Genomic DNA, 11,437 nt, shown 5'->3' on the forward strand with positions numbered 1-11,437 from the left:
CCAGAACATGGCACTCTTATAGTGACAGTGCCACCTGGTGGATTTACATAGAACTACAGGCATATATGCCACTGGGCTACATGGGGCTACATATAAATTTCTTCTTATTTATCGTTTTTATATTATATTATTGTTGTTGTTGTTTTTTTGCATAATGCTGCCTTATTTGTAATTGTTTGATGCTGCACCAAGTATTCTACTTTGAAGCCTCTGTTTCGTCAAACCTTATATACGCAACAGTCAAGATGCATGCGTCTGTTTTCACCCCGTGCAGCTGGGCTTTAACATTGAGCGCCCGGTTGCACTACCGCATTTGACTCATACTGGTTGTAGGGCACCAATTTCAAACATTAACAGTCTTGTTATCCCACTACAAATGAGTGCTATACCTTTGAGTGACTGCAGCTTCAGCTGTGGAATGCTACTGTACTGTACTGTACTGTACTGTACTGTACTGTACTGTACTGTACTGTACTGTACTGTACTGTACTGTACTGTACTGTACTGTACTGTACTGTACTTTCACCGTCTGCCATCTGTCCGTCTGTATTTTTCACATGGTCACTGGTTTTGCTGTCTGTAATAACAAATAATGTACGTCGGCTACGTATATGTCTACTGTAAACAGCCCTAGAAGGTTTCGGGAGGTTTTCAAATTGTCAAATGTTACGGAAGAAAGAGGCAAACATTGTGAAATAGTCAATCTACAAGCTCACAACGCCTCTAAGTGAGCTCGTATAGTTTGGCTATTTTCACAATATGTATCTGCAGCAGAGTCAAACTAAATGCCTATACAATTCGAAGTTCATGTCAGGGTGGGGGCCGGGGAGTTCAAATAATATGATTATTTTGGGGGGAGCCCAAGTTCAAATATGATTATTTTTGGGGGGGTCACCAGTTCAAATATGATTATTGGGTGTGGTCCCCATCTCAAATATGATTATTGGGGATGGTCCCCAGTAAAAATATGATTAGTTTCACGGCCTAAAATAAGTTTGGGAAGTGGGAACCCGTTTAGAACTCTCTCTCTCTCTCTCTCTCTCTCTCTCTCTCTCTCTCTCTCCATAGTTCTGGCTCTGACCTGTGATGAGGGCTGTTCTGTATAGATGCTGCCAGGCAGTGCCAGCACAGAGCCCAGCAGCATGTATACAGTGTACTGTCCTTGAGCAAGATGCAAGACACTGAACCCCGACTGCGTTTCCCATGGCTGCTGCCCACGCACTGCTCCTGGGTGGGGCTGGCACGCTTTGGGAGACGTCTTATCAGCTGCAGGCAACATTACTGTCAAGCAGTGCCAGCCCCCCCCGCCCCCCCTCCATAGCACAATGCTTAGTTAAAACACCAAAAAACACACTTTTACAGATAATCTACTATATTCTTCGACGGATGATAGGTTCTTAGCTTACACTTATGATCCTTGATGACTATTTATTTTGTGTGGTGTTGTTCATGCGCTTACTGAAAAAGAGCGTCTGCTAAATGCCTAGATTTAAAATTGTTTCTAGCTTTTTATGTTGTGCATCAAAAGCAAAATGAACTCGCGGATGCAATGAGATTGCGGATCTGCCATTTTCAGACCCACAAGGTATGGCTGAGGCTTTTATAAAAAAAAAATTTTTTAACTCCCCGAGCTTCAATTGTTCTTCCTGACAGTGAGACTTTAATTTCCAACACCTCTCTACTCTCAGCCTCCTCTCCGTCTGTCGGGCCTGCCTCTGCCAACGCTGCAGGCCGCGTGCATGTGCGCGCGCGTGTGTGTGTGAGTGTGCGAGCGTGCGTGTGTAGGTAAGGTGTGATGGAAAGAGAACCTGCACAGCACAGCAGTAGATTATTAGATGAGAGGTTCGCACATCACTGCACACACACACACAACACAAATCCTCAGTGTTCATATCCGTTTGCTAACTCAGACACAGATGTAACCATTACATTTATACAATCTTACAGTGGGCATAATACGTGATGTTTTGGTTGAAAGTAAATTAAATAAAAATCATGATAATAATAGTTGTTAAAAAGCTCAAGCTATATAGCCTATACCGATAGTAAATATTGTTGGGAATTGGGACTGGAATACTGAAGAAAAGGCGGCGATCCAAGCACAATTTTTATTACTTTATTATAAAAGTTTGAAAAGCCAACATGTTTCGACTCTTCATCAGGGCAGGTATGAGGAAAACACACAACACACAAGTCCTTCTTTCCTTCCTTCCTTCCTTCCTTCCTTAATCCTTCCTTCCTTCCCTCCCTCCCTCCCTCCCTCCCTTCCTTCCTTCCTTCAGCACAGAGCCCAGCAGCAGTAGGCTATACTCATCAGAGGGAGTGGGAGAAAAGAACACAACACTGTATAATGATACAGGATTGATTGATTGGCTGGAGGCTGAATATCCACTGTCTGCGGCGCGTGTTCCACTCTGGCTCGTCTCTCCACACTCACTGGCTGAAATAATGTCCAAGAAATAAATCTGTGGTATTTCTATTTCTTTTGATGTGGGATATAGTTTAATATTCTACAGCATTGTGTTAACCTGAGGCGGATTCTACAAAATGCCCAAACCAGTGCTTCTCACACTTTCACAATTTTTCAAAGATGTTAAAGATGGCGTGCCATAGTTTTGTACTTTTGTACTTTCGCAAAGCCTTAGTAGATGATAAAATGACTAAAATAAAATATATTTTAAAGTGAAATATCCATTTAAGCCCAATGTGTATACTTATAAGACGTACAATGGTGTCACAGAAAAAAATAGCCAATTTACAGGCTTTAATACAGCTTTGTTTGAAAAATATACTGAAAAAGCAGAATAGAATTGTTTTTTTATGAACAAAAAGTGGAAGCCAGAGGGAAAGTAGTTAAGTAGGATAAGTGATTTGTTTTCTGTGTGTGTGTGTGTGTGTGTGTGTGTGTGTGTGTGTGTGTGTGTGTGTGTGTGTGTGTGTGTGTGTGTGTGTGTGTGTGCTCGTGAGAGACAAAAGCATGGAGAAACAGATTACCTTGCACTGACACGGTGACAAAACTTATTATTTTCAGGTCGTCAAATGTAAAAAAGCTAAATGTAATATACGCTTCTAGCTTCACCGGCTAGGGTGCATTAAGTTAAATCAGTCTGTGCACAGACATGACATGCAAGGCCAAACAATTTGCACCTACAATTTAATTTCCATTTCTTGATAACAAGAAACTGCACCTAAAGCCCAAACCAGTGTCGTTTTCGTAAGACTAAAACTAAGACGAAAAATGTTCGTCGACTACCTTTTTCCACTGACGAAAACCATGGAAACTAAATGAAAACCAAGCTATGATGACTAAGACTAAATATATTGACAATTTCGTCAACAAATAAAAACTAGACTAGAATGTTTGGAAGGGGACTAGTGGAGAGATCCAGTATAATTCAGTTTATACTTGGTTGCAAGCTGAAAATAGCCGATCTACAAGCTCGCAGTGCGACGCGTTGTGAGCTTGTAGATCTGCTATTTACAGCAAGTGTAAAAACAGTCATACGATGCCATCGAGGCCCGCCAAAAAAAACATTTTAGTCGACAAAATCACCTGTTGATTTAGTCGACTAAAATCTTATGCTATTTAGTCGACTATAAAACTAGACTAAAACTATTCAAGAGACTAACACTGCAACACTTGCAACCAAACGGTTGTGAGGAGTTGTATGGCGACCCATTGCTGTTGTATGGGCCCATTGAATTGAACCAGTTGAATCACTTGGTTTGTACTTGGGTGGACTCGGGGTCCACGTGCAACAGGACATATCACTATCACTGCAGGGACCAACGCTAAAACAGTCTCGTCCCGTCTCCACCGTTTGGTGTGGTTTGGGCTTCAAATGTCTCAGCTGTGGAACCTTTTCTGTCTGTGCAGTGTGTAGCGTTGAGATTCACGATTCCGGTTCCTTAACGATAATAATAATCATCGCAGGGTGATCAGCCAATCACAAGCCAATGTTTGTGTTCACACAAACTCGGAAAGCTGGGCATAGGATGGGCTAAAGTAGCCTTGCCGAGGGGCCCATTAGGGCAGGAGCCTGTCTCTGTAGCGTGAGGCAGCTTGATGTACAAGTACACCCCCTGGACATGTTGACGCTAGTATGTCGCAGGGACTTACCCCCAATCCAACCCTTGATGCTGATCTGTCAAGCAGGGAGGCACTGCGGGTCTCATTCTTTACTTGGTATGACCCGGCCAGGGATCGAACCCTCAATCTCCCAGTCTCAGGGTGGACACTCTAACCACAAGGCCACTGAGCTGGTGCCTTATATGAGGAGCCAGTGCCCTTCAAAAAAAGATGGAGAACTAGCGGTGTTGTAATTGTATAGCATAAAGTGTCCACATAAACAGGTCTGACAGCGTGGGGAAACCCGTTCCGAAAACGCTTCAAAATGCAATTCCTGCAATTTCTTGGTTCCTCAATGCTGGATCCGGTTCCGAATCCCAACCCTTTTGACTTGTAATTTAGGCCACATATTAGCACTACTACATACAGCACTACCAACTGTGCCACCGTGCCCCGATCCTGATGATTCTTCTCTCGACGATACTGTCTGTCAGACTGGTGAAGTCATTTAGATGCTGGACTTTCACAAGTCAAATCAATGACAACAATGACATCAGGCAAATGTAATATATTTATGTATAGGATATAGGACGAGGACAGTGACATTGCCAACAGGGCTGTGGAAGAGACAGGCCATGTGTGTATACAGTACGTAATTATGACATACTGTATAATTAAAACAAAATATTGAAATTTACACTTATCGGGGAAGTGCCAAATGCCCTTGATTTGACAGCTGTGGTGTTTGGTGCTAACGAGGGAGAGCTCACACATCAAAGATGACTGCCACGCACGCATGTACACACATGTAAACGCACGCGCGCACACTGTGGCACACACACAAACCCCCGCCCCCCCCCCACACACACACACACACATCAACTTTCTAAAGACAGCCTAAAGCCAAATAATAGCAGATCTACAAGCTCATCCTGGCACACACACACTCACTCTCTCTCTCTCTCTCTCTCTCTCTCTCACACTCACACTCACACTCACACTCACACTCACACACACACACACACACACACTCACACACACACACACACACACACACACACACACACACACACACACACACACACACACACACACACCGTCCAGCCACATGTTGTTACACCGCCCATGTGGCATAGTGGCAGCAACCTGGCAACCCAGCTGACCTCAGAGCAGCTGCTGGTGTCTGATCTTCTCAGTGTGAGGGGGGGGGGTTAAGACCCAAACCTGGCAACCAAAGCGCATGCAGTGTGGAGGAAGAGGAGGGCTTTAGGAAAGGACGTGAGAGTCATTCACAAGTGGTTTCCATATAAACACCTAGATGCCTATAGTTCAATGGAGCCACGTTGAGACCCCTAACCTCATATCAGTCTTAACCGGCCACGTAAGTCTCCTATATCAGTCTTAACCGGCCACGTAAGTCTCCTATATCAGTCTTAACCGGCCACGTAAGTCCCCTAACCTCATATCAGTCTTAACCGGTCACCTAAGTCCCCTAACCTCATATCAGTCTTAACCGATCACGTAAGTCCTCTAACCTCATATCAGTTTTAACCGGTCACCTAAGTCCCCCTTACCTCATATCAGTCTTAACCGGCCACGTAAGTCTCCTATATCAGTCTTAACCAGCCACGTAAGTCCCCTAACCTCATATCAGTCTTAACTGGCCACGTAAGTCCCCTAACCTCATATCAGTCTTAACTGGCCACGTAAGTCCCCTAACCTCATATCAGTCTTAACCGGTCACGTAAGTCTCCTATATCAGTCTTAACTGGCCACGTAAGCCCCCTAACCTCATATCAGTCTTAACCGGCCACGTAAGCCCCCTAACCTCATATCAGTCTTAACCGGTCACCTAAGTCCCCCTTACCTCATGTCAGTCTTAACCGGCCACGTAAGCCCCCTAACCTCATATCAGTCTTAACCGGTCACCTAAGTCCCCCTTACCTCATATCAGTCTTAACCGGTCACCTAAGTCCCCCTTACCTCATATCAGTCTTAACCGGTCACGTAAGTCCCCTAACCTCATATCAGTCTTAACCGGTCACCTAAGTCCCCCTTACCTCATGTCAGTCTTAACCGGCCACGTAAGTTTCTTCACTTACGTTTGCTAATCGCAGCCAGTCGGCTCCAGGCGAGCCTCCTTGGCTCGATTGCATTGGAGTGATAAGTATAAGCAGCTGGTGATTATGGGTTCATAACATTCAAAGCGGGTGGTGCACCTCACTAAAACAAGACCTATTTGCACTTCCAAATTTGTGTGGTCTCCTTATTTGCACCTCGCGCTCAACATAATTGCACCGTCTCCCTATTTTCACCTCACACTCAACATCTTGTTAATTCAATCTTTAATATTTATGTTATACAAACTCTCGCCGGCTAGACCTGAAGGGTTTGGTAAATAGCATTTTAATGTGTATTACCTAAGAGGGCCAAATGTCACCACAAGTATAGGCTATAGTTAGTAGAACAGAATTTGGGAAATATCTTCTTCTTTATTGCGACTGTGGGTCACAGATTACTAGGAAAACCTGCAAAACCTGTCCGTCGTTCCGTCCTGCGTCGTTCCATCCGTCATGCCACCATAATATGGTCGTCAAGTCCCTCACATCTCGTAATATTTTTTATTTAATTTCTATTTTTCCCATGGTTTCTGTAACCCCAACTCCCTTTGCCAATCTGGGGGGAGCAACGGACTGACCTCATGCTTCCGGATTGAGGAAATATCTTCAAGTAGTTACAGAGACGTCCATACAGTATACACTGCGTGAAAAGAGGAGTTAACAGGCAATTATGGGCACTGTATTTTGCCCGTAAACCTCAAGTTTAGCGGGCAATATACAGTTAATATACGGTAAATATACAGGTGGGATGGTACAATTCGGGAGTTTACCGGAGTTTGCTGGAAAGTTTAACAGGAGTTTCCTGTAAATATATACACATCCGTATTCCATGCTTTTGGCGCAGTGATATCGGCATAAAAGTGTCAAGACAGCCGGGGACGACGTGATGCCCTTTGAAAACGGATACAATCAGTATTGCATAACCTGTCGTTCCCATGTGGCATCTATAGGCCATGTGCCTATACCCACTGTATAGTTCAGAATAAACGTGATATTATTCTGATATGTGATATGATCCCACGTCTCAAGACTTATAGATTTCCAGGGATCAATACACAGCTGAGGTCCAGCGGGATGAAGTCACACACACAACCCAGCCGATTGATTCTCTTAAGGTTGTGTGGAATATGGCCGTGGATAATTCACCGCAGTATACGGATATCAAAAATAACCTGCAGACAGGTCAAGTGGGACGAACGTGTCACTTTACAACAGTTGTAACAAGTGCTGCTGCGTGAAATAATCTGTGTGCATTATACTGTTCAACTTGATCCTGATGATTCTTCTCTCGATGATACTCTCTATGTCAGACTGGTGAAGTCATTTACATGTATAGATGCTGGACTTTCACAAGACATCCGCTTTTCAAATCAACAGTGGTTTTAACCACATGGTTAGAGCGTCGCAGTCCCGCCACCCTCGAGAGACCCGGAAAAGAAATCCCTGTTCATTTTCCTCATTGACTTTTCAGAAAGTATTTATTTAAAGACGTTCACGCCGCGGACAAAGGCAACTCTTGTCGTGACAAATCATGACAACAAACACAATTTTTTTGTTTTTCTTCTTTGTAAGGCTGGGTGGTCAACTGGTCACTGTTGATAAATAAGTCACAGACGGGGTGATTGGCCTATTTACCCTGTCCTTTTTATTCGTTAATTTTTACAATCTTTTATGGCAATTTCTTTATTATTGCGACCGCTCTAGGTCGCACTTACTATGCTAATGAGCAGTGACGCTGTAACACTAACTCAAGCCTGTCACAGGCTCCCGTCACTTCACACACACACACACACACACACACACACACACACACACACACACACACACACACACACACACACACACACACACACACACACACGCACGCAGTGATTTTCTCCTGTGTTCTCCTGTGTTTCTCTGAATATTTCCGTTTTGCAAGCCCAGGCCTACATAGCCTTTGATTTAAAAAATAACTTTATCGCCTTTAAGGCGGTTATTAACAATAGTCCGGACCCCAGGAAATTACACCTGTGGCCACAGCAGATCACGCGATCTAATTGAATGTGAAGGGGGAGGTGGCTGCCATACTGTGTGTTGTATGGGCTTAATCGGCAGTTTGTCACCCACATTGCACCCCCCCCCCCCTGTCAAGAAATTGCAATGAAATGAAAGAAAGCAGCGAATGAAGCAGTGAAGTGGTTAAATAAAACGAGGGCTACCTTCACAGTGGGTCAGAGCTCCATATAGGTCTTCACTAGCTGTCATTCAGGAGGACAAACACCATGGGACCTTTGTAGGCGTGGGTTATATTCCTTAAACCTAACCATAACGCTAACCTTAACCTCACACAAACGATGCTATAATAACCCCATAGGGAAGTCCGACAAAACCGGGTCTCACTGAATCATAGGCATGGGTCTAAGCAACATCAAATAGCTAGGAGTATATCTATACAAGCTTGCAATGCATCGGGGCGGCGCGTCGTAAGCTAGATAGCTAGATAGACGGCTCCTTTGTTTGTTATACACGACACGAATTGAATCCAAAATGACTGTCTATCCATGTTTAACTCATACGGTTCAAAAGGTTATAGAGATTTGAATAGCGAGTGTCTCACAAGAGTCGCGCGCTGTCCCGGTGTTCAAAAATGAATGCCTGTTATGCATGGGAGTCATGCATCAGTTATACAGTATGTCACAGCGTCGGAAGCTCTTTCACGATCAGGCTTAACAACTTTAAAGCCCATTCTGGGAGGGAAGTAATAACCTTTTGGTGTTTTATGCATCATGTTAATACTTGAGCTATTGGAAAATAGCAGATCTACAAGCTCATATAGTGCGGCACCGAGTGCCACACACTACGAGCTTGTAGATCTGCTATTTTTTTTGAAAAATCATGAATCGTTGAATATATATTCTTTCTGAGTTTTTAACGTTTTTAACTCAAATCTTTGCTTCTGGGGGGGGGGGGGTGTCCCTGGAACTACATAGTTTCAGATGGGGGTCGACGGAATTACATAATTATAATTTTTTGACATGAAATATTGAGCACCACTAAATATAGAAACATAGGTATTTCAGAAAAATGTCATGATTTAGAAGATTTATTTTAAATTTCGACGTCAGGCCCTAAATGGGTTAAGACCTGGAACGTATCTGTGTCACCTTATGGCTTTTAACCATAATAATTTAGCTGTTGAAAAATAGCAGATATACAAGCTTGTATGCACGGCAAGCTTGATCATATTTTCGAAATAGCATGAAAACGCATGCGGAAATATTTGCCTCTGGGAACAACATATTTTGAGTTGGTGGCTCAGCGGAAAATACATAATTAATGTTTGGGTTGCTTTACAGTACATGAAAAAGTTTGCGCACCACTGATTTTTTTTTAAATATCTAGGATTGTGATGCGACATGTTTTAAGTAGATCTGCTATTTTCAGGGAAGACATTTTATGCAGAGCTAAAACAGAGAATACACTAGTATAGAGCCCTGAGGAACTCCACTCAACTGAGTACTATAGGGTTTAAAAGGGTGACCACATCGGTAACCGGAACGCTCGCCCCTAAACACACTCGCCCCCATTTGTTCCGTGGACCACCCGGCCGGTATTCTTGTATTTGTTTTATCGAGTTTCAAGGTAAGTTAAGGTTAGGAATAAAGTTAAGTGTTAGGCATAGTTTTGCTGAGGTTATGTTTAGGAATAAGGTTATAGGTTTATGCATATAGTTCAGTGAGGTTACATTTAGGAATAAGGTTAGGTTTAGGCATAGTTTAGTGAGGTTACATTTAGGAATAAGACTAGGTTTAGGCATAGTTCAGTGAGGTTACATTTAGGAATAAGGTTAGGTTTAGGCATAGTTTAGTGAGGTAGGAAGAAGGTTAGGTATAGGCATAGTTTTACTGAGGTTAAAGATATTAATAAGTTTAGGCATAGCTTTATACTGTTTAGGAATACGTGGTGGCGACCGTTCCGTGGTCCCGGGGGCAGGGCTGGACTGGCCACAGGGCATACCGGGAATTATCCCGGTGGGCCGGGCATTTTATTGGCCCGGCCCACCTGACAGGCAGGCAGGCCAATAGGCGGCAGGCCACCACGAAAGGTCCGGGCGTGCTGCCATTCTGCCAGTGCCATCATGATAATTTCACTGTACCTATATCAGTGAGTGACAAATAAACCCTCTACAAAGGGTAGTGTAGTTGTCTGTTGGTTTGTATCATTTAGGCCTATGTTGTTCTGTAAAGGGGTATTAGGGCTTGTTTGTTTGTGTGTGCCGCGACGGAGCGGGCGGTAGAGTTTCTGCTATCTGCGAGGCTGGTTGTGGTGGGCCGGTCTGGGCCAAATTCACGTGAAAATGCCCGGGCCGAATTTTTGTCCCAGCCCTGCCCGGGGGGCGAGTGTGTTTTGGGGTGAGGGTTCTTATACTTCTTGTATTCCTTACATCGCTATTCTGGGTTGGACAAAATAGCACACATTGGCTATCTTCGGTGAAATGTTTAGTGGGTTACAAAATGCTAAAATGTTTTGTTTTCCTTGACAGCCGTGACCTCCTATCGGAGAAATCGTGTGAATAACAACAACACTTTGAAAAGACCAGTGAATGTCAACCGCACTTGACATTGTATTGCTGGTGATTCTATTGTTTTATTGTTTCTTGAAGCGCTGTCTGTGGAGGCAGAGTAAAAACATACACTTAATACAGCTTCTCTATTGCTGCCAGTCTGCTGTGTCTGCTGATTCTATAGGCCAGTTTAAAACCTCTTAAACCCCAGGAAAATCAAAAATATCGGAGTGGGAACCTGAGACCTTGACCAGCCCCATTTTCCCTCATGAGGTGGACAGCCGCTGCCCCCGCCGGCGGGGGATTGAGGCTTAAGAGTTAGATTAATTTTTCAGTGAGTGGATAACTGTGAGGTCGCCCGAGTAGGACAGGGTGATCGTTCGATATTGCACGTACACACATACAGTACACGCACGCCTGCACGCACACACAGTATTCAGTATTCCTTAAACCACTTTCGACATGCGGCATTTCGACCTCATCCTTCCCTCTCTCTGACTTTGTTTGTGACCCGTGGTATAGGTCCCCATAGAGGTCCACATGTCTGATGTGGTCCATCCACGTGACACCTATAGTGCCATTCGTAGCATTCTTGTTTTATACTTTTAAACTTTTCAAACGCAAATGACAACTTTCCCACACAACATGAAGGCAATGCATGCATTCCGCAATTAAAATTGTAGCTGTTAAAACTAAACACAT

The sequence above is a fragment of the Protomyctophum bolini genome (assembly GCF_963924005.1).
Source record: "Protomyctophum bolini genome assembly, chromosome: 19".
NCBI lineage: Eukaryota > Metazoa > Chordata > Actinopteri > Myctophiformes > Myctophidae > Protomyctophum > Protomyctophum bolini.